Source organism: Lissotriton vulgaris, chromosome 11 (assembly GCF_964263255.1).
Source record: "Lissotriton vulgaris chromosome 11, aLisVul1.2, whole genome shotgun sequence".
NCBI lineage: Eukaryota > Metazoa > Chordata > Amphibia > Caudata > Salamandridae > Lissotriton > Lissotriton vulgaris.
Window position 1 is genome coordinate 634345446 of NC_141699.1, and position 20134 is coordinate 634365579.

Sequence of the window (20134 nt, forward strand, 5' to 3'; positions counted from 1 at the left end):
AATAGCACCAGATCACTCCTTAATTTGTAGACACATACAATTGCATGGCTCTTGTAATCAAGATGCGCCTAATTTGGCCTGAGTTTTGAAAGGCACTCCGACACCTGCTATCATACCAACATTAAGTTTACTGGCAAACGGGAGTTATTTACTTTGAAATAATGCAGATTGTTGTGCGATGTTAGCAGGCATCGCTTACATGATTACGGTAACTGAGCGTGTGGTTTGCTATAAAAAAGTTGTGTTTACTCCTCTGCATGGGAAGCTGGATGTTTCCATCTGGCCGCCGATTCCGACCTTGAAAGCAGAGTCAACCAAATGAGCCGTACAGGAGCGCTATTGTCTCAAAAAGAGGTTGCTCTTACATCAGCTAGAGAAACATTTGTCCTTCATGTAGCAAACACCCGCACAGAAGTGCATGCTTTATTAAATACAGACGTGCCCCTGCATTTTGGGGAGTTAATTCAGACTATCTTTAATGGGTCCCTGACTACGGGGTTACCCTATTTTTTTAAAGGTATAAGCAGTGGCCTTGTGACTTCTTTTCAAACTGTGTTTGGTGTCTTCTCTGCATTTTTTCATTCGATTTTTTCCAGAATCTTTGGTGGAATCCCTTAATACTCGCATTAGTTGCTGGTGTGCCTCTATTAATTTGTTTACTTAAATATGGATGCACATCCTGCATCCCACGACAATGTGTCTCGGCTGTTCCTACTCCGCAATCGAATGTTAAGTTATTACGGAGCGCTGCCTCTGGCTACATTGAGTGCAGCTTATAGATTATCGTTACGATTTTCAACCTGTCTTCCATTGCCTGAGCTGCGATTTTGACTGGGCCCTGGATTTGTGTCCCTGCGGTACGGTGTCTCCCGATGCGGATTATGACAAGCTGATGAGCTCCTTAGTGGTTCATGACTTGCTCTGTTCTGGCGGCGGGATTATGGCCTTAGGAGCGATACATGGAATATCGGGACGTTGGAATGTTTTTGCAGCGGCGCATGACTTCTTGGAACGCAGTTACATTGAAGATGACCCGAGTTTTCCTCCGATGGTGATAGAGGTACATGTATGTTCATTCCCACTATTGAATTGGATGGCTGAAATGTTTTCAGATGAGAACAATGACTTCCTCTTGGAGGCTTTTGCTCCATACTCTGCTTATACGCTGTTGGACTAAGACTCCTTGATTTTTCTACCTATTCCGTATTATTTAGTTACTACTTTCTATTAAACAGCGAATAATTTTTTTTGCAAATTTGAAGTTGACTTTGCTTTTCAGGCTTGGACTCGGCGTTCGTAATTCGCCCACGTTTATATCACGTGCTTCGATGAAGGGAGGGTGTCGTGGGGCTGAGCCTTGCACTCACACCATGTTAAGTTAGCATGGGTTTATTAGAAGCTTAAACACCATTTTTGCTTTCTTGCCATGCTTTGCACACGACACGCTCTTGCGATATTGTTTAGAGAAGGCTGAGTATTTTGCTTCACATGAGAATAATTTGTTATGCTACATTTGTAGACTGCCTCGCTAGTTTAGTGTGTATAGTGAGAGCATGGAACATCAAGGTTATCTTGGACACTGTGTCTGTTATTCGGAATCATCCTTGCACGTTCGAGCCATAACACATATGCAGCTGTGGCCACCTCTGATACTGGCGCATTTAATAATGCACTGTGCAGGCATGATTACACACAGTTGGAGAACATTCGTATCCTGACAGTTTGTGCAGAACTCAATGTGATCCACTACTGCCGAGTACCAGAGGTATGGGTCCGCCCATGTAATCCTATGAGACCTTCTGCAGTTATAAACTAACCTGCTAGGTAGGGAGGGTGAAATCTAGGTATATTTTAAATCTGTTTCCCTTTAGCATTATAAGATGCTTTCTCCCTTTGTATTTTATGGAATAGTAACAATGCTGACAACCTTTTTTCTGATAATATGTTTGCTTGTATTATCTAAGGTACTGTGCATGAGATTACGGCATTAGAAAAAAATATTTCAAACTTGCACGTGCTTTTATTTACTCCTTGTTTTGGACTGGTGTAAGACTATAACGAAAGAGTGCTCTTGTTATCCACCTTACTTGAGGTAATTTAAGTCGCATGTTCTGGGTTGACTAGTCATTGGTGTTTTTGCTATAGGACGAAGAACAAATGAGTCACTTTTTGCTAGTCTGTTAGGAGGTTTGGGTATTAAGGTGGGTTTTGGAACACCGTAATTCACTGAGGTCCTAAGTCTTTATGCACAGTTCTGTGTAGGAGCAGAATCCCTGCAACAGTAGTTACAACAATAGCTGGAGAAGTGTGGCTCACTGGTTAGAGCAGGCAGACCCTGAAGCAGAGGTCAGACCCGGGACCAGTGTTCAATTCCCGACGCGGCAGGGTCTTGAGCTCAAATGTCCATGGACTCGATAATTCTCGCTTCGGTGCCTGACCTAATCATGGGTTCACACTCTGCAACTCTGGGCATTAAGCTTGCTTAATCTCCACAACGGCCCCCCGCGGCGGGATGCCTGGCTTTCACCTTGGGGATGCCCTGTAGGGGCTATCTCACAGGGAAAATCCAGGACGGGTTCCCAAGGCAAGCGCTTAGAGACCCCTGGGTGAAAAGCGCTATATAAATCCAATATACAATACAATACAAAAAGGCTTGATAAAGGGCTTTGAGTTTGAATCAGAATATGAAATTGATGAATAATTGATAATCCCATCCAAGAAAGGGAGCAAGTGTGCAAAATTCACAGTGCCTTCGGCCAGGGTAGTTTTTACAATAAAAAGGCTCGATAAAGGCCTGCACTTTGAATAGGAATATCAAATAGACGAATAGTTGATAAACACAGCTAAGGAATGCAGCAAGTAGTTGTGTGTATGTTTGGAGGATGTGTTGATTGAGTGGAAGATGAAAAAGGTGAAAAATAAGAAAGGTTGGAGACACGCAAACTACCCACTGCAGTTACCAAGAAGGCTGAATAAAAGGCCTGCAATTTGAATTTGAATTAAAGAAGAATAATTGATAACCGCAGCCAAGAAAGGCAGCAAGTAGGTGTGTGTATGTGTGGATGATGTGTTGATTGAGTTGAAGATGAATAAGGTGAAAAATAAGAAAGGCTGCAGGCATGCAAACTTTCCACTTATTTGTAAGGGAAGTGGGTGTTTAGTTTTCCAGTGTGTGTGTGTGTGTATTATATATATATATATATATATATATATATATATATATATATATATATATATATATATATATATATATATATATATATATATATATATATATATATATATATATATATATATATATATACTCACTGAAAAAAGCATAGGTTTCAGCCACGTTATAGTTAGGAATTAGCATTTAAAAAACCTTGCAAATTCATCAGAAAAAATAAGGGAAGGCATGGCTTGGCAGTTCGGGCTGGGCTGTTCCCATGAGGCACAGGGTCAGACTGATTTGCATATGGCCATGTCTGAACTGGGGTGGTGTGGCATGCAAAAAAACAATGGATTTAGGCCCAGATCTCTGTACTGGGGTGAATGTATGACATTGTTCTGCATTCTGTCCATCAACTGTGGTTTTTGCCTCAAAGTAAGTGACAATTACTGAATAACCCGGGTGGATTGAGCCGGAGCTGCAGCCTGTGCTCTGGAGCGCTTAGAGTATTCTGTATTGGGCAGCAGCATATAGAATTTGCAATTGCTTTGTGTCCTGTGCTGTGATAGTAGTGGTGGGTGAGGCTTGCTTGGGTAAGTGCATTTTCCAAGCAGGCCATGGGGAAAAGGAAGGACCCCCCCCCCCCCAGGTTTATCCCCAAACACACCCAAGGGTACTATTGACTAATAAAGGCTGTGGGAACTTTTACAAAAGAAATCGATAAGGCAGAAAGACGGCTCTTGTCAGGCAGGACTGGATCATCTGCGCTGACAATAGAAGGGGACCAGGCATTGGCACTGGTAGCTGGAACTGTGGATGGAAATGAACCAGGATCTACTCCGAGCAGGAGGTGCTCGGAGGCAGGAGGAGGAAATAGAAGAGATCTGCAACGTAAATGAGAGTCCTAGGCCCAGTACTAGTTCAAATAACCAAGCAGCGGGGCAGGTTACACGGAGCAGGGCCGCGCTGTCCACTAGTCGATGCACAGATCAGGGCGGTCCGCCAGCCCCAAAGAGACAGCATAAGGTGCCGAGAAAAATAGCACCCAAGATGTCGAATAAAAATCCTAAAGACCCAGACTCTAGGGGCGCCATGGGACTGGGCACGGATGGAGAAGAACTCTGGGGGTCTCTTAGGGAAAAAATCGTGACATTGGTGGCTGGCCTCTTAAAGGATTTTTTAAGCGAACTATTGAACACAGTCAATGACATTAAGGTATCTTTGTCGAACATTGAGAAAGCATTGCCCCCGGATGCCCAGTCTGGGAAGAAAGTTGTAGTTAATTACACCTGCCAAAAACAAACAGGTTTGAATGTTATGCCACGTACAGAGATGATCTCTGAACCCCAGATCCCTGTGGTGGCCATGGATAAAGCAGGGCAGGAGGAACGGGGGGACCGAGGGGTGGGGATGTTGAGGGGTGGCGTGCTGGCTCAACACAGCAGGGATCCAAATAAAAGAGGTGATCAAGGTGGATCTCATTACTGGGGGCAGCGAGCTAGTGGTGCCGCTCAACCAGACCACAATAACATACAGAATTTGCCAGTCATAGACCTCCCACCAGCATGTTGCCCGTACACGGTAGTATTAGTAGGGGTACCAGGTCATGATAGTTCACAGGAAGAATCTACTAGCCAGTTGATAAATAAGGCTACCCACTGGTTAGGGAAACATTTTGGGTTTAATAGCTCAGACCACAGACCAGGCGAGAAGGGTTGGGTGGATAGGCAGGTCTAAGAAAATATTTGAAGGAGATTGTGTGATTGTCACGCTGAGGTACCCTTCAATGGTCCAGAAGATTTTGTTCTCATCCTCGCAATCATATATGTCAGACTCTAGAATCAAACCAGTACCACTGGGGTTCTTTTATAGACCCCACTGGGGTTCTTTTATACACCCCTGCCAACACACACCAAGGTCCAAAGGGGAGGGAGGAGGACGATGATGGGGGAACCACTGATACCGATGAGGAATATAGGGACCACAGGGTAAGCAGGTCTCCCTCCCAGCACAGATGTGGATAACAGCGACACCACAGTCCTTCAGGCGAGGTGAAATTTGGATGACTTAAAACTTATTTCGTGGAACGTGGCAGGTTTGGCGAGTAAGTTTCTGGACGAACAGTGGCTCCATTATATTAGAAAGTTTGACATAATAGCCATCCAAGAGACATGAGAACCCGTAAATGCGTTATTTTTAGAAGGGTACAAAACCTTTTTTGTCCAGCAAGAAGTTCCAGTGTAGGGAGAACCAGTGAGGCCCTAATTATGTTTGTAGGTTTAAAGATACAAGGGAGGTGGAAGCTGAGCCCATGGGAATTATAGGAAGTACAGGGTCTAACATTTGTTAGTAAGAACTACTGCTTGGCAGTTATTACCTTCTATAACACACAGCAAAATTTGCAAGGACCAAAACCCTTTGAGGAATTAGGCATTTGCTTAGGGAAACTACATGCTGAAGCACATGCCCATGCAAACTTAATAGTAGTGGGAGACTTTAATTGTCACCTGTGTCCTAATTTGAGTGTGGCTGAAGAGTGACTGGCAGGCATGTACACTAAACAAAGGGCCACATATGGAGCACACTAAATCAAGGAGTTGAGTATACTTCTAAATACTTTTGAGCTGACCCATACAATGGATCTGATTGTCGGACACCCAGACACACCTGTGCCCCCTACATATAAGGGTAGAGGTTGCGCGTCATTTATAGATTTTATTTTTGTCTCTCATACTGTGAGGAGATTCATTACTAGTTTTAATATCAGGCATAGTATATTTAGTGACCATAAACCCGTAACTTTGTCACTTGCCGCTCCACGACAGCATTTGGTCTTGCACAGTCTGACGGGGGGATCGATCTCGGTAACGGATCAAGGCAGATGGCTGAAATGAGCGCAGATTGACACTGTTGCCTTTAATGAATCTCTTGAGATGAGCCACAGTTACAGATTAAGGATCAGAGAACTGATGTTATTTTCTTTTACTATACATGAGGTGAGATTAGGAATAGATTGCCTTATGCTGAATAAAGCCCCGAGTCCAGATGGGATCCCAGCTGATGTATTCTCCAGTAACCCAGAGGTATGGGCACCGATCCTGGTGAGGGTACTAAATGCGTCTGTTGCAACAGAGATGCCTACCTCATGGTCAACGGCAACCATTGTCCCGATATTCAAGAAAGGGGATAGGAATAGCCCACACTGTTATCGCCCAATATCCCTTATTGATGTATCAGCGAAGGTTTTGGATAGAGTGGTGCTGAATAGGTTGTCTGGTTATGCAGAGACCCATGGAATAATAACGGATGTCCAATATGGGTTCTGCACAGGAAAATCTACGGTCGCACAATGCCTAAATCTCTATTTGATTAATGCAAAGTACACTATAGTCAAAGTCGGGGGCTTTATCTCGCCTTCATGGACCTTACCGCAGTATTTGACTGTGTAAATCGAACAAAACTGTGGAAGCTCATGGGATCATTGGGGATGGACTGGCCCTAATTAATGTACTCATGGCTCTACACTCCAACACCTCTGCTGCAGTAAGATATACACAAGAGGGGAAGATTACAGATTATTTTAAGTGCTCAAGTGGGGTCAGACGGATGCAGTTTAGCTCTTTTTCTATTTATATTGTATATTAATGGTCTTGACTCTGCATTAACGGCATTACAAGTTGACTCCCCTAAAGTAGGCTCAAGTCTAGTCCCCGTGCTACTCTACGCAGATGATGCTGTACTCCTTGCTCGTACACCAAATGCTTTGCAGATCCTACTAGATGGGTTTCTGGGATTTATGAATGATTTGGATTTTACACGTAATCCAACACAATCCTACATAATGGAACTAGGGAAAAGGAGGAGGAAGGGGAACTCTTATGTAGTGGGCAGACACATTCTGGGGAAAGTACCAGCTTTCTCATTTCTAGGCATCTTGTTCGATGATAAATTGAGTTTTAAGCAACTAGTGGAGAGTATGTGTCTAGGTTTGGCAAAGTCCACAGGAGCAATTACATACTTTGCTCACAGGTTAGGCAAGTCGTCACCGGGGACAATCCTAAAATTGTATAGCTCATTCTGTAGTTCAAAAATTCTATATGGAAGTGAAGTGTGGGGTTTTACCGGGACAAGCGAAATACAGAATGAAGAAAACAGGTATTTTAGGCCGTTGCTGAGAGTCCCCCAAAGTACTCCCTCGTTTATTGTTCATGAGGAGCTGGGGTGTAAGTATATTTCTGACCTGGTGGCGGTGAACCCCTCCTGTGTTTGGTGAACATGTGGTCGAATGAGCAGACAGGTTTTAATCGGAAAGTAATTAAAGACGGTCTCTCCTTTGATCATGGGATAAAAATCCTGTGGTTAAAATATGTAAAGGATTCCCTTACTATGCTGGGCAGGGCAGAGCTGTTCGGTCGCCTGGATAAGATGAGACCACGGGATAAAGTTCTTAACAAAGATCAGTTTTTAAAATTAATTGGGGTCCACAGGGAGGAAAATGAACTGAAACAGCCCACAGTCAGAAATTACATTTTAGTTAGGTCAACACTTAGTATAGAACCATACGTAACTGTTTTAACTAGCGCTCATTAAAGATTTTTAATTACACGGTTCAGATTGAACTTGTTACACCGTTTACAGGCTGTACCGCCGGGGTATTCGGCACCTTCTGAACAAAAAGGGCCATGGCTGCGACAATAGCTCTCCACAGGATAAACTCCACTTTGTTCTTTTGTGTCCGTATTACTCATTCCCGAGAAGAGCGTTTCTTAAGGGGCTTCTAAGGAAGCATAATTTTAAGCAGGCCCGGGTGGCCTTACTCTTTTTAAAACTGTCCCATGATGCTTTTACATTATCATGTGTCACGGATTTCTTAGGATCTGCTCTAAAGCTAAGAAACACAAGGGGAACATAAAAGGAGGAGACCTTTAAGTACTGGAAGCATTATTGGGGAGTGTGCGTAGTACACCTTTTATTGCTTTTTAACGTTTTAAGATGCTTCTGAGCATTGCTCCTTTGTTTACGCGGTGCCCTGATTGCCCTGTTTTCTCTAATGTTATTATATGATGATCAAATGTACTGTTTTGTTGTGCTGATGAACTTGCATCTTTTATGGTCATATTTTTTATATATGCAGAATAAAGATTATTATTATTATTATTATTATTATTATTATTATTATTATTCCCACCCTATACCACTACAAACCTAGCATCTTGCAAATAAAAGAAAAATACATTATTGAATATTCCCGAATTTACATATTAAAAATCCAATTAAATGATTAATCTAAAAATAATAAAGAGTTAACTATTACCTAATTAACCTCCCACCCTATACCCACCAATCCTAGCATCACGCAACTGAAATATAAGTAAAATAAATAGACAGTCCATAAATTATATAATTAAAAATCAATTAAATAATTAGTCCCACTAAATTGTTAATTATTACTTAATTTACTTCCCAGCTTATACCCCGGCAAACCTAACACCCTGCAAATAACATATAGAAACAAATTAGTAATACATAATTAACATAATAAATATCAATCATGTTATTAAATAAAAGGTAGTAAATAATTCTTAATTAATTATTACCTAATTAACTTCCTACGCTATCCCCTACTAACCCAACAATCTGCTACAACACTATAACTAACTATTGTCATGACAAGCTATATTTTAAAAACAATTATTAACATTTATAGAAACAATAGAAACATACAATTTATACATCAACTATAACACTTTAAAAAAATACTAAACAATATTTTTAACCACTATATTAATGAGAATGATATTAAAAACAAATATATTATTTACAATAATATTACCCCAAAAATGATTTTTTTGTCAACAATATTTGTGCATAACGGTATGTGTGTTATGATATTTAATTTCCGATATTTCGATCTCTTGATTTTTTTTATCACTATTTTGTCCAAACACCCTAAGTATACCCCTGTGATGCAAAGTTTATATGTGTCCCTAACCAGCTTGATAGATAAATCCACAAAGTAATTTCCTTCTTTCAAAATATCTGTTAGTGAAAATCTTGATTTTCTGAATGAATTCAGGGATTTTTTACAGTGAGGTGCTGACACAATCTTGCTGTGAACATTTCATTAATATTTGAGTCAAAAGTCAGATTGATTGGAGCATAATCTGACAGTAACATTGGGCATATTTCTACATTGATTGTGAAGGAGAGTAGTTTCTTTCTAACAAAAAGTTGATCAATTCTTAAATATGACTTATATTGAGTGCCACAGCAGATGAAGCCTCTTTTGTCTGAGTTAGGTGTTCTGCAAGTTTCCAAGCATCCTCTTCTTTGACCATTTGGTTAAAGTATTTTTGGAATCCTTGTGGCCGATGTTATGCGTCTAATTTCCGATCCACCATTAAGTCTGAGTAAGTGTTGCAGTCTCCACTTAAAATCAAATTAGCACTCTGGAGTTAGAGTAACCACTGTGCAATATGTTAATACAGACAAGGTTTCCAGTCCTTGGTTTTACACATCAAAATAATTGAACAGTGGACGCATATCAAGACTGCAATGTCCAGAGCGAATTAGGTGGTCAAGGAAACAGACAGGAAACAAAGTGCCCAAATGACATGACGTGAGGTGATCGCCCTTGCTGGGTATCTCAGTTTTGATCATTTTTACCAGAATTAGGGCACACCGGACATGCTGGTGTAAATATGATCGAAGTGACAATTATGTTTCTGATTTGTTTTGTGGCTTTAATAAGTCACTAAAACTTTATTCGATCTATTTAGAGACATTGGTCATAAAAGTATACAAGTTTAAAAACAAGACATTTCATAACATCCATTTATACAGTAGGTTTAAAAAGGAAAAAGTATCCTGGTTAAAAATACACAGATTATAATAAAAGAGAGTAACAGTAAATTAATCTACATTATAAAATACTCGAGTTCTGGGTAACATGATAAACTGAACAGTTAGCAATAAAACCCTAAAAGAGAAAATAATTTGGGACTGGCAGAGGTCTACCTTTCAAAAGGCATCTTTTACGCAGGCAAGCCTACTAAAAGGATGCTACACAAAAACAGAAAATATGGTCAAAAAGCCTCTTCATAAAAAATAAGGCAATTTGTCATTGGATAAGTTAATCAATTCTTAAATATGACTTATGTTGAGTGCCACAGCAGATGAAGTCTATTTTGCCTGAGTTAGCTGTTCTGCAAGTTTCCAAAGCATTCTCTTCTTCAATCATTTGGTTAAAGTATTTTTGGAATCCTTGTGGCGGGTGTTATGCGTCTAATTTCCGATCCACCATTAAGTCTGAGTAAGTGTTGCAGTCTCCACTTAAAATCAAATTAGCACGCTAGAGTTAGAGTAACCACTGTTCAATATGTCATTACAGACAAGGTTTCCAGTCCTTGGTTTTACACATCAAAATAATTGAACAGTGGACGCATATCAAGACTGCAATGTCCAGAGCGAATTAGGTGGTCAAGGAAACAGACAGGAAACAAAGTGCCCAAATTACATGACGTGAGGTGATCGCCCTTGCTGGGTATCTCAGTTTTGATAATTTTTACCAGAATTAGGGCACACCGGACATGCTGGTGTAAATATGATCGAAGTGACAATTATGTTTCTGATTTGTTTTGTGGCTTTAATAAGTCACTAAAACTTTATTCGATCTAGTTAGAGACATTGGTCATAAAAGTATACAAGTTTAAAAACAAGACATTTCATAACATCCATTTATACAGTAGGTTTAAAAAGGAAAAAGTATCCTGGTTAAAAATACACAGATTATGATAAAAGAGAGTAACAGTAAGTTAATCTACATTATAAAAAACTTGAGTTCTGGGTAACATGATTAACTGACCAGTTAGCAATAAAACACTAAAAGCGAAAATAATTTGGGACTGGCAGAGGTCTACCTTACATAAGGCATCTTTTACGCAGGCAAGCCCATAAAAGGATGCTACATAAAAACAGACAATAGGGTCAAAAAGCCTCTTCATAAAAAATAAGGCAATTCGTCATTGAATGACACCATGCCGCATTAAAAGAGGTAAAATATACCTCGATCTCTGGTCCTTGTAATATTTACAAACATAAAAAGAGATGAAGGTCAGCTTGCATTGACAAACTATCACAGGGACACTGATCCAAGTCACTGAAAGAGCATTTTTGGGATGGAAAACCCAACATCAAGGGTATTAAATGAGTGCAGAACCTTAGTTGAAGTTTAAAGTTTATTTATTTTTGCATAGTTAATTAAAACCAGTACAATACATGCTACAAATATTCATAAAAAGTCCTTGTTTAAAACCTTTAAAAAAATAAAAACAAGAAGTAAAAAATGAATTACAATTTAAGAGATAATCACTAAACTAGTTACAACACGCTTTTTCTCTAACTGCTGGGAAGAACTGATCCCCATTTTAGCTTGTGCTCTTCCATTTCCACAATATGCTATGTTTAGCGCATGGACTCTGCTGGCACAAAGTTATCCGCCTGGTGCTTGATGGACGTGTTTAGTATAATGTTATTAGGTCCTATTGTCCATCTGCTAGTCAGCCTGGCTCTGTAACATTTCCTGCCATTTTAGGCATTCTCTGTTCGACCACCGTCAGAAATTTCACAAATCTGCACTTTAGTTTGGTGTTTGACGGATTCAGGCAGGCAGCACCGCTTGCCTTCTAGTGCAAATCCCTTTTTGCTTAAATTGGTCTTTAAGGAGCAGTTGTCGTGCGTACTGCAGCTTCTCAAATGAGCAGATAACCTGCAGGATGTCGCCGTTGTTGGAGTTGCATAACCTACATGTTTCTTTCCCGTCTTTCCTCAACCATGGTGGTAGGTGTTGTGTGCATGGAAGAACACCTAGTCTGTGTTTTAGAAAGATAATTTTTGTGACTTTGGGGGTAACCCTGCTTGAAGTATGTTTGTGGAGTTAATGATTTATAGGAGTTTAGGGTCATCCATGCAATCTTAGTAGAATAAATCTATGCTGTAAGTTATTTACGCCCTCCAAATACGAAAATTCACATTCATTTATGGGGGGGATCTGATGGTAAAGTTTCTCTACTGTTTTTACCCGATGTGTCTCCTTCCTTGCAAGTCAGCCTTAGCCAAGAATAGGGACTTAAGTTTCATTTTAGGGAACCTAGAGCTAGAGCATGGGTCTGTATACTGTTCTGGAACGCATAAAGAGTGTAACGTAGTTCTTACATACCTTAACCAAACAATTTTGTGAGCATTGTCTAATAACAAATAATTTCGCAATATAGCCTGATAAACATCCACAGTGGATTTTCTCCAAATCGAGTGCCACAACACAATCAGTGCAAGTCTCACTATGTCCGTTATGTAGGGTAATCCCAATTCCAAGTGCACACATAATTAGAAAACGAGATGGGAAGAGAGGCGACCCTTTTTAAAATGCCATTCTCTATCTTCTGTAAAGGGTAAACTGATGCCATTCCCCACAACCCTGCTCCGAATGTGGCTACTAAGGTTGATTTTGCGTTATAAATCTTCTTTATCGTCCCTATGGGTTTGGATCCCAGTTTTTTACAGAAACTAGAAATTGCGACCAGAGTTCTTTCCATTGATAAAGCCATACACTTCACCATATGCGCCCAAGTCTGCTTATTGTTGAATAAGACTCCCAAATATGAAAAGGTCTCCACTATGTCTAATCTTCTTGTCCCAATTAAAAAGGATGGTAACCTATTCTTAGGAAGGGAACCTGGCACTATGACAAAGGATTTGGACTCAATAACTTTTAAGTACAATGATGACATGTAACCCACATAGGCGTTTATTAGGCTTTGGAGCGCGACTCCTGTCCTGGCTATAAGGACTGCTTCAGTCACATATGCCGGGATCGGTAGAGACGCTGGGGGGACGGTTGGGATGTCTGCTGTAGATCCAGTTAGTGCAACTTCCACCCACTTTGTGTATAGCGTGAACAAGAAAGGGACTAGTACACAGCCTTGCCTAACTCCTCTCATAATTTTAAAAGGTCTCATGCACTCCCCCATCTCTCCATATCGGACACTTGCAGTCGCCTGTGAGTACATTTCACGGATAACGTTGATCAGGTGGGGGTCAATACCCATCCCCATCATTATACGCCATAGCTTCACATGGCTTTCGCAGTCAAAGGCTGTTGATAAATCCATGAAAGCCATATAAATATGGCATCCTTTGGCTACTGTGTACTTTGCAATAGTCATGCTGAGATTTAGGCATTGATTGATCGTACCTCGGCCCTTCTGAAAGCCATACTGAGTTGGCATTAAAATATCTTTTTCACTCGCCCACTCTTCAAACCTGTTCAGCAGGACACGGCCTAACAACTTTCCAGTACAGTCTAGAAGGGAGATAGGGGCGATAGTTCTGTGGGTTAGATTTGTCACCTTTTTTATGTATTGGAACTATAATGATAGTTTTTCATGAAGAAGGAGGTCCCTTCTTAAAAATGTCATTCAATATGATATTTAGCAGTGGGGCCCATAGCTCTTGGTGTTCCAGAACAAAGTCAATAGGGACCCCATTCGGGCCAGGCACTTTAGCGCGACAACACCTAATTAGTGCTATTCTCACCACCTCTAAATTGAAGACCAGACACTCACTTAAAAGTTCCATGGAGTCAAAAGGGTCATCTCTCAACATGTTACTACTCCCAAAAATGCCTTCGAAGCGCAGCACCCAAGCATCCTTGTCTACATGGTTATCCAGGATCTTAACAGAGCCGCTCTTGAAATAGGGAGCGTTCACAACATTGCAAAAATCCTTACAATTGTTGGAAGATGCTGCCTTAGCTAAGTCTATCCAAGCCTTGTGTTTCATGTCCAATTCCCTATTCTTACTCAGTTTCCTATAATTCAGACTTAAATCTTAATCAATGGGAGGTCTCTGGGGAATGCCTTAAGGGCCTTATGGTGTTCTTTTAGGGCCTGAGAGCAAGCCTCATTAAACCATCCAGGTTCCCTTCTTTTCTTGTTCACAATAGACCTAGTTAAGGCTAATTTAATTTCCTTAAGTAGTTCTAAAAAGTTAGGAATTAGGGAGTCAGAATCTGCGTTCAAGTCTAAGCATTTTGTGATCGTCTAGTTTGTTGGTTACAACCTGCTGTATGATTTAATTCTTGTCTATTCTATCCCGTTTCAGCTGGAACCCATTCTGCCTAACTAAAAGTGGTTTAGGGACCTTTTCTGTTTGCCTTGGGTGGACTCCTACACCTGTAACCCCAAACAAGAGTATTGCGTGGTCACTAAAATTAGAAATGTTTGTGGTAGTATGAATAATATTGCCATAAATGTGAGCAGAGGCAACTATGAATTCGGTTGTTGACCCGTAGTTGCAGCAGAAAAAGGTGTTATCTTAAGTGCCTCCAACCAGATCTCTTTTATTGTATATTTCTAAATTCCAAGTGGTTAAAAACCTATTTAAACTATTTCCATGCTCATTGTGCATAAAATGCACCAATGGGTTCCCCTGTGTGTCTTCTACCCCACAAACCGCTTCAGATAGATGGGAGCATGTTTGGCATTGAAGTCCCATACCTAGAGGATCTTAATGTCCTTGACCGGCAGAGCCTTCATAAATTTAATAAGTTCTCTCTCCAAAGAGTCTACTATTGACCCCAAACTGTCCCTAAAGTTATTGTAATAGTTCACCAATAACCATACTTGCAGAGATTCTGTTTTAAAAGCTAAAAGGTGGAAACTGGGAGATGGGTGCTCAAATGTAATAATCTTAAAGTTTAAGGTGTTAGAGATTAAGGTGAGCAAGCCTCCTTTTGCTCTGCCAGCTGGGAATGGAACAGCATCAGTTTGAAATGATCAATAACCATTTAATGGGATGAAATCTACTGCCCTTGTCTCCCGGAGGCAGATGATATCTCTATCCTGCCAGTTGGAAGCCCACTCTGGTAAACCCTGTTTAGTAGCAATACCCGCTACATTCCATGTGGTTAATTTCAGCATTTACTTCTCGGAGCCTGTTATTTTCACAGCAGCTGATATATCGATATTAATAGTTCAAACAGGATCACCTGTTACCTTTGCAATATAACCTCCCACTGCTGTCTTGAGCCGGGTGAGAGGGGTCAGTTCCTCCTGAGTATCAGCTAACTCCTTAGGGCTGTTAGTATTGCCTAATGTGCCATCTTTAAATAGTCAATCAAATGACTAAGTTAACCAAGGAGTTAAATCTATTTGAGTGCTCATAGGTTCCCGCAGATCTGTGGTGGCTTATGTTGTCCTGTGACTCAAGGATTGGAGGGGCTAAGGGTTGATTTAGCACTCTCCAATCATGTCTATGTTGATGCTGATGAAATGCAGGTCATGGAGTGGGTCATGAGATCGGTCTATACAACTCTTCTAGCGGGGAAAAGTGATCTTCAAATTAGTAGAGGGGGAATTATTGCAGACTGTCAGCAGGTTTCTTACCACGTACTGGTTATTGAAATTCACCACCACACAATCCTCGCTCACTACTTTGGAAAAAGGTCCCACCCAACATACTCTTCTGGCCATGATGATGTGAGCATACAATCTAGTTCCCCATAAACCTAGCACTTTGGTGTGAGAGCTAAACAAAAAAGGAACTTTGGCCATTAACTGGGAAGTTGATTCCCTCTGCCCCCTGCTTAACGGAGGCACATCAACCAAGATCAGAACATATGGAAGGGCTGCCGGGGGAAGATCTAGAGTGTGCAGCTCTTTCGGCCTATTGAGAGGGGCTCTAAACTATAGGCAGATTTACCCGCATTGGTCCTTTTGGATTAGGGGTCTCGCTCCTCCCTCTATATGGATATTATTAGTGCCCTGAATGTTACTAGTTGCATGCACCTCCGGTAGAGTAGATAGGGTCTGTGTATGGCTAGGGTTAGAATAAAAGGGTGTTTGTGGCATTGTGTGTCTTGAGAGTGTGGTGTGGATTCTCGTAATTGTCTCCTCCTGATCTCCTCCTACCAAGTTAACTACACTCCTTGCGTTAAATCAGATAAAGCAGGTGAAATCACCCTCTTCCCACCATTACAGTTTGAGTCCCTTTTAATGAGGAGATCTAATTTTCCCTCAAACCTTCCCAATCTGCTATATAATGGCACCAACAGGCCATGAACCACTTGTTCCAATTTCAAAAAATAGTCCTCTTCGGAGCCCCTCCCCAGAGTTCTTTCCTAGGTTTGATGGCACTACTGTCCCAAGTCTGTTAGCCAGTTTATTCACTCTTCGCACTCTTTGTGGTCTCGATGTCGGTGGCGGCGTCGGCATCGATTTGTTACTCCCTCCATGTTGTTTCCCACCGAACTGTTTCCTTTTAACGATGGGCTCTACAGTTGAGTCATTCGACATAGGGGAAACAGAAGAAGCCAAGTTGGGCAATACGTGGGGCGATATTGGTACGGTCGCAGGCACAGGTTGGTTAGAAGTAACACACTGACCTTCACCCTCAGGAACTGAGGTAGTGAAGGGGGTTGCAATAAGGGGCCAGATCGGCTTCCTTCCTCCCAGGAAAAATTATGCTTGGTAACCTCAATTTCCTTCGATAGAACAATCGCATCTCTCGCCAGAAAACAGTTTAGGGTATTAACAATCCCCCCCCCCCCTTGTCGCATGCGCTGTAGTTCTGTGCTTACCCATTTCTTTGAGGTCCCTGGCCCGAGATGTTGTTAACCTTTAGATCTCCGTATCAGCAGTTGGCACAATAGGTCTTGGAGGGGGGCCTAGCCTCTTCCGGGCTCCGACGGGTGTGGACGGGCCCATGCTTCGCCAGGAATGGCCCGCGCACGTCCAGCGCCACATTGTCACATAGTGCTTTTAAGCACGCATATGAAGACAGAGGAGTGTGGGAGTGTAGTCCTCCCCAGCCATGTAGGCACAGCTTCTCCCCAAACAGCAGGCTCTAGCAGGCTCCAGTGACAGCGGCTACCAAATGTGCATGGTCGCGGCGTGCTTTCAAGTGTGTATATGACGGCAGAGGAGTGTGGGAGTTGTAGTCCTCCCCAATGGTGTAGGCATGGCTTCTCCGCAAACAGCCGGCTCCAGTGGGGGGTCAAGTGGAAACAGTGAGAGTTATAAATCTGTGCTAGTTAGCAGTGACAACGGCATTAATCAAGCTGTTTTGATTAACTGATGAGGAAATTATTACTGGGGGCTTAAGATTCTTATGTTGTTTTTAGAATCACATTTTCCATATGATTAGAATAGTTAATCAGTGGATATATCTTTCAAGTGAAATTATTGTACTATTTAATTTCAATGGAAATTCTACAGTATTAGATATATAGGAATGGTTCCCATGTGTGGCTAGGGAAATACTAAAATACAAGAAGTTGTAATGTCTAAATTCTGCAAGGAGTTGTTAGGTTTCATTTTGTGAATATCATAGAGACGAAACTCAGTCCCTGCCACATGTGGTCAATAATTTAGAGTTATTGAGATGGAGTGACTGGAATCTTGATTATATGCTGACTAGTTCCCTAAAGATGTATTTCACGCCCATTGCTATTTAATCTTCAGAATTAATTTCTATCTAACCACTTTCCTAAGGAAAGAGGGATACTTTCAATCTAAGTGGACCATCTAGTATGATAAAAAATGAAGGAAACAATGAGTATGTTGCTTTAAGATTTAAGACTGAAACATGCCCATACTCTCATGGTCTTAGAAAGCTGGGAGCTGTTTGCAACCATGTAAAGAATACGCAAATGGCAAAAGGGAAAAGGGATCTACATCAATGTCTTGTCAGTTCCAAAGAGAATAAAAGGCAATCCTTATGATCTTCTGGTTCATATCCCGGAATGCCTTTGGCATATCCACTTTGATACCTTGCTTTAATCAAACTCATTACACCAAAAGTTTGCCAAAATAGCAATAACGATGCCTGAATTGCCTTCATTGCAATACATCTATCTGGGTTCTCTCTTCCCATAAAAGTGAGAGAGTGCTGCAATGCAGATCCAATACCATGATAAGGTGCCTGGTATGGAGGGAATCCCAGCAGACTTTTGTTTTGTGTGGCCAAACCTTTGATGAAGAGCCACAATATTGTAAAACTACTTTACAATGCCCCAACATATTGCTTAATTTCTTTCATGGACTCCTCGCTAAAATATTAAGTTAAGGGTCATGTGGGGAATTCTATTGGACCAATCGCATTCCCCACAATGGAGGCTGTACTTTCTCAGGCACCGCCGTGGGGATTACAAGCCATTTCACATCAGTTCTTACGACATGAACAGGCTAGTGGAAAGGCTTTTTTGGGGCCCCTAGCAAGGCCAGTGACTCCTGTGGCCCTCCGCTACACCTCCCTGCATCATGTGGCAGGCGCCGCATGGTGCCTGTCACAGGGTGCAGGGATGTTTACAAACATGCCTTTTGGCATTGTGGCTTGTGCAGCAGCCCTTTTCTGGGCCGCAGCAGAAGCTTAAATGCAAAGAGGCATGTTTCCGACTGCCTCTACGGCAGCCAGGTCGTAATTTGGTGTGCAGGACAGCAACGATCCGACTGCCATCGTCATCAGCCCCAGTTTTCAGGTGGGGAAATGTTTCTATCCTTGCCCTGATTCTAATTGCAGTGTTTCCCATTGGCAAATGGAGCTGAGAGACTTTTTTTCCCAATGTGTCAGATTCCTAGCTGGATACTATTTCTTCTAAAGCAGGGATCCTTAACCTTTTGACTTCTGTGGACCACCAGTAAATCACTACGATTAGGACCTCAAAACAAAACACAGAAATACAGCAACAAGAATGCATCAAACAAATATAGACTTGATTACTGCAACGCACTGCTTCTGGGGGCCCCCGCCATCCTATTGGGCAAATTGCAGCGAGTTCTGAATTTTGCTGCAAAGCTAGCACTCTCCCGCAGGCGCCTTGATTCTTCCACAGCTGCACTTAAGGACCTTCACTGGCTGCCCATCTCCCAGTGTGTGGAATTCAAAGCTCTGTGCTTGGTTTTTCGAGCTCTCCAAGGGCTGGGACCGATTTCTTTGCAGGAGATATTCTCCTGGTATGTCCCCACCAGATCTCTTCGTTCAGCTTCAGCTCACCTTGTGATAGTCCCTAAGATCCGGAGGACTCGAATGGGTGGCCGTTCCTTCGGCTACACAGCATCCAGGTTATGGAATGCATTGCCACTGTCTCTCCGAAGCTTGGGAGACCTTTCTTCTTTTAAAAAGAGATTAAAAACTCACCTCTTCCCAAGGACACTGTAGGGGACTGTTATGGTAATGTTCTTTGTGTTTATGCAATGATAGATCAGAGCGCCAGGATACCAGTTGGGTGACAGCCACGCTTTACAAGTGTGCCATACATACATACATACATACAAAATTATAAACTATTTTATTTAATTCACAAACAATACATTATACAAAGATTCAAACTTAAAAATGTAATGTTAACCCTGGATTTTTAAAAATGTTGATTTTATTTCTAAAAGACAAAGCAATTTGCTAGACTCAAGCACATTACTTTGTCATCGAGCACATCACATTGTTTTTTTTGTACTCCAAATGTACTCCAAATGTATGCTCTCTTTTGATTGGCACATACCAACCAGTACTTCAATTGAGGTAACCAATTGTCCATATTAGATTCTCTTAGCTGTACTTGCACTGCTCATATAAATCCAGCTATGGATTCCAATTAAATTTTTAGCTTTCAATTTCAAATTCCTTTACATTTTCAATACATTTTGAAATGTAAAATTTCCATATATGTATATTTTATTAATATGCTAATACAATTTAATTTTCTACACAGTTGCAGACTCACTGAGTAGACTTTAGAGACCCCCGGGGGTGTCAGCGGATCACAGGTTAAGAACTAGTTTTCTAAAGTATAACATTCTGGGTAGAAAGTGTATGTTATGTGGAACCTGGGGGTATTTGACAAAATGATAAGCTCCCTAAGGGAATTATCTCTAGGGGAAGTGCACAATAAATCACATCAATTCAAATTCAATCTGTGGTTTGTTTTTA

General features: G+C 41.4%; 1 protein-coding gene across 1 annotated transcript in view; it reads left to right on the forward strand.

The window, feature by feature from the left end:
- The window catches only part of ANKMY1 (ankyrin repeat and MYND domain containing 1), a 661439-nt gene that overhangs the window by 421599 nt on the left and 219706 nt on the right, over positions 1–20134 (forward strand). The window lies entirely within an intron of this gene.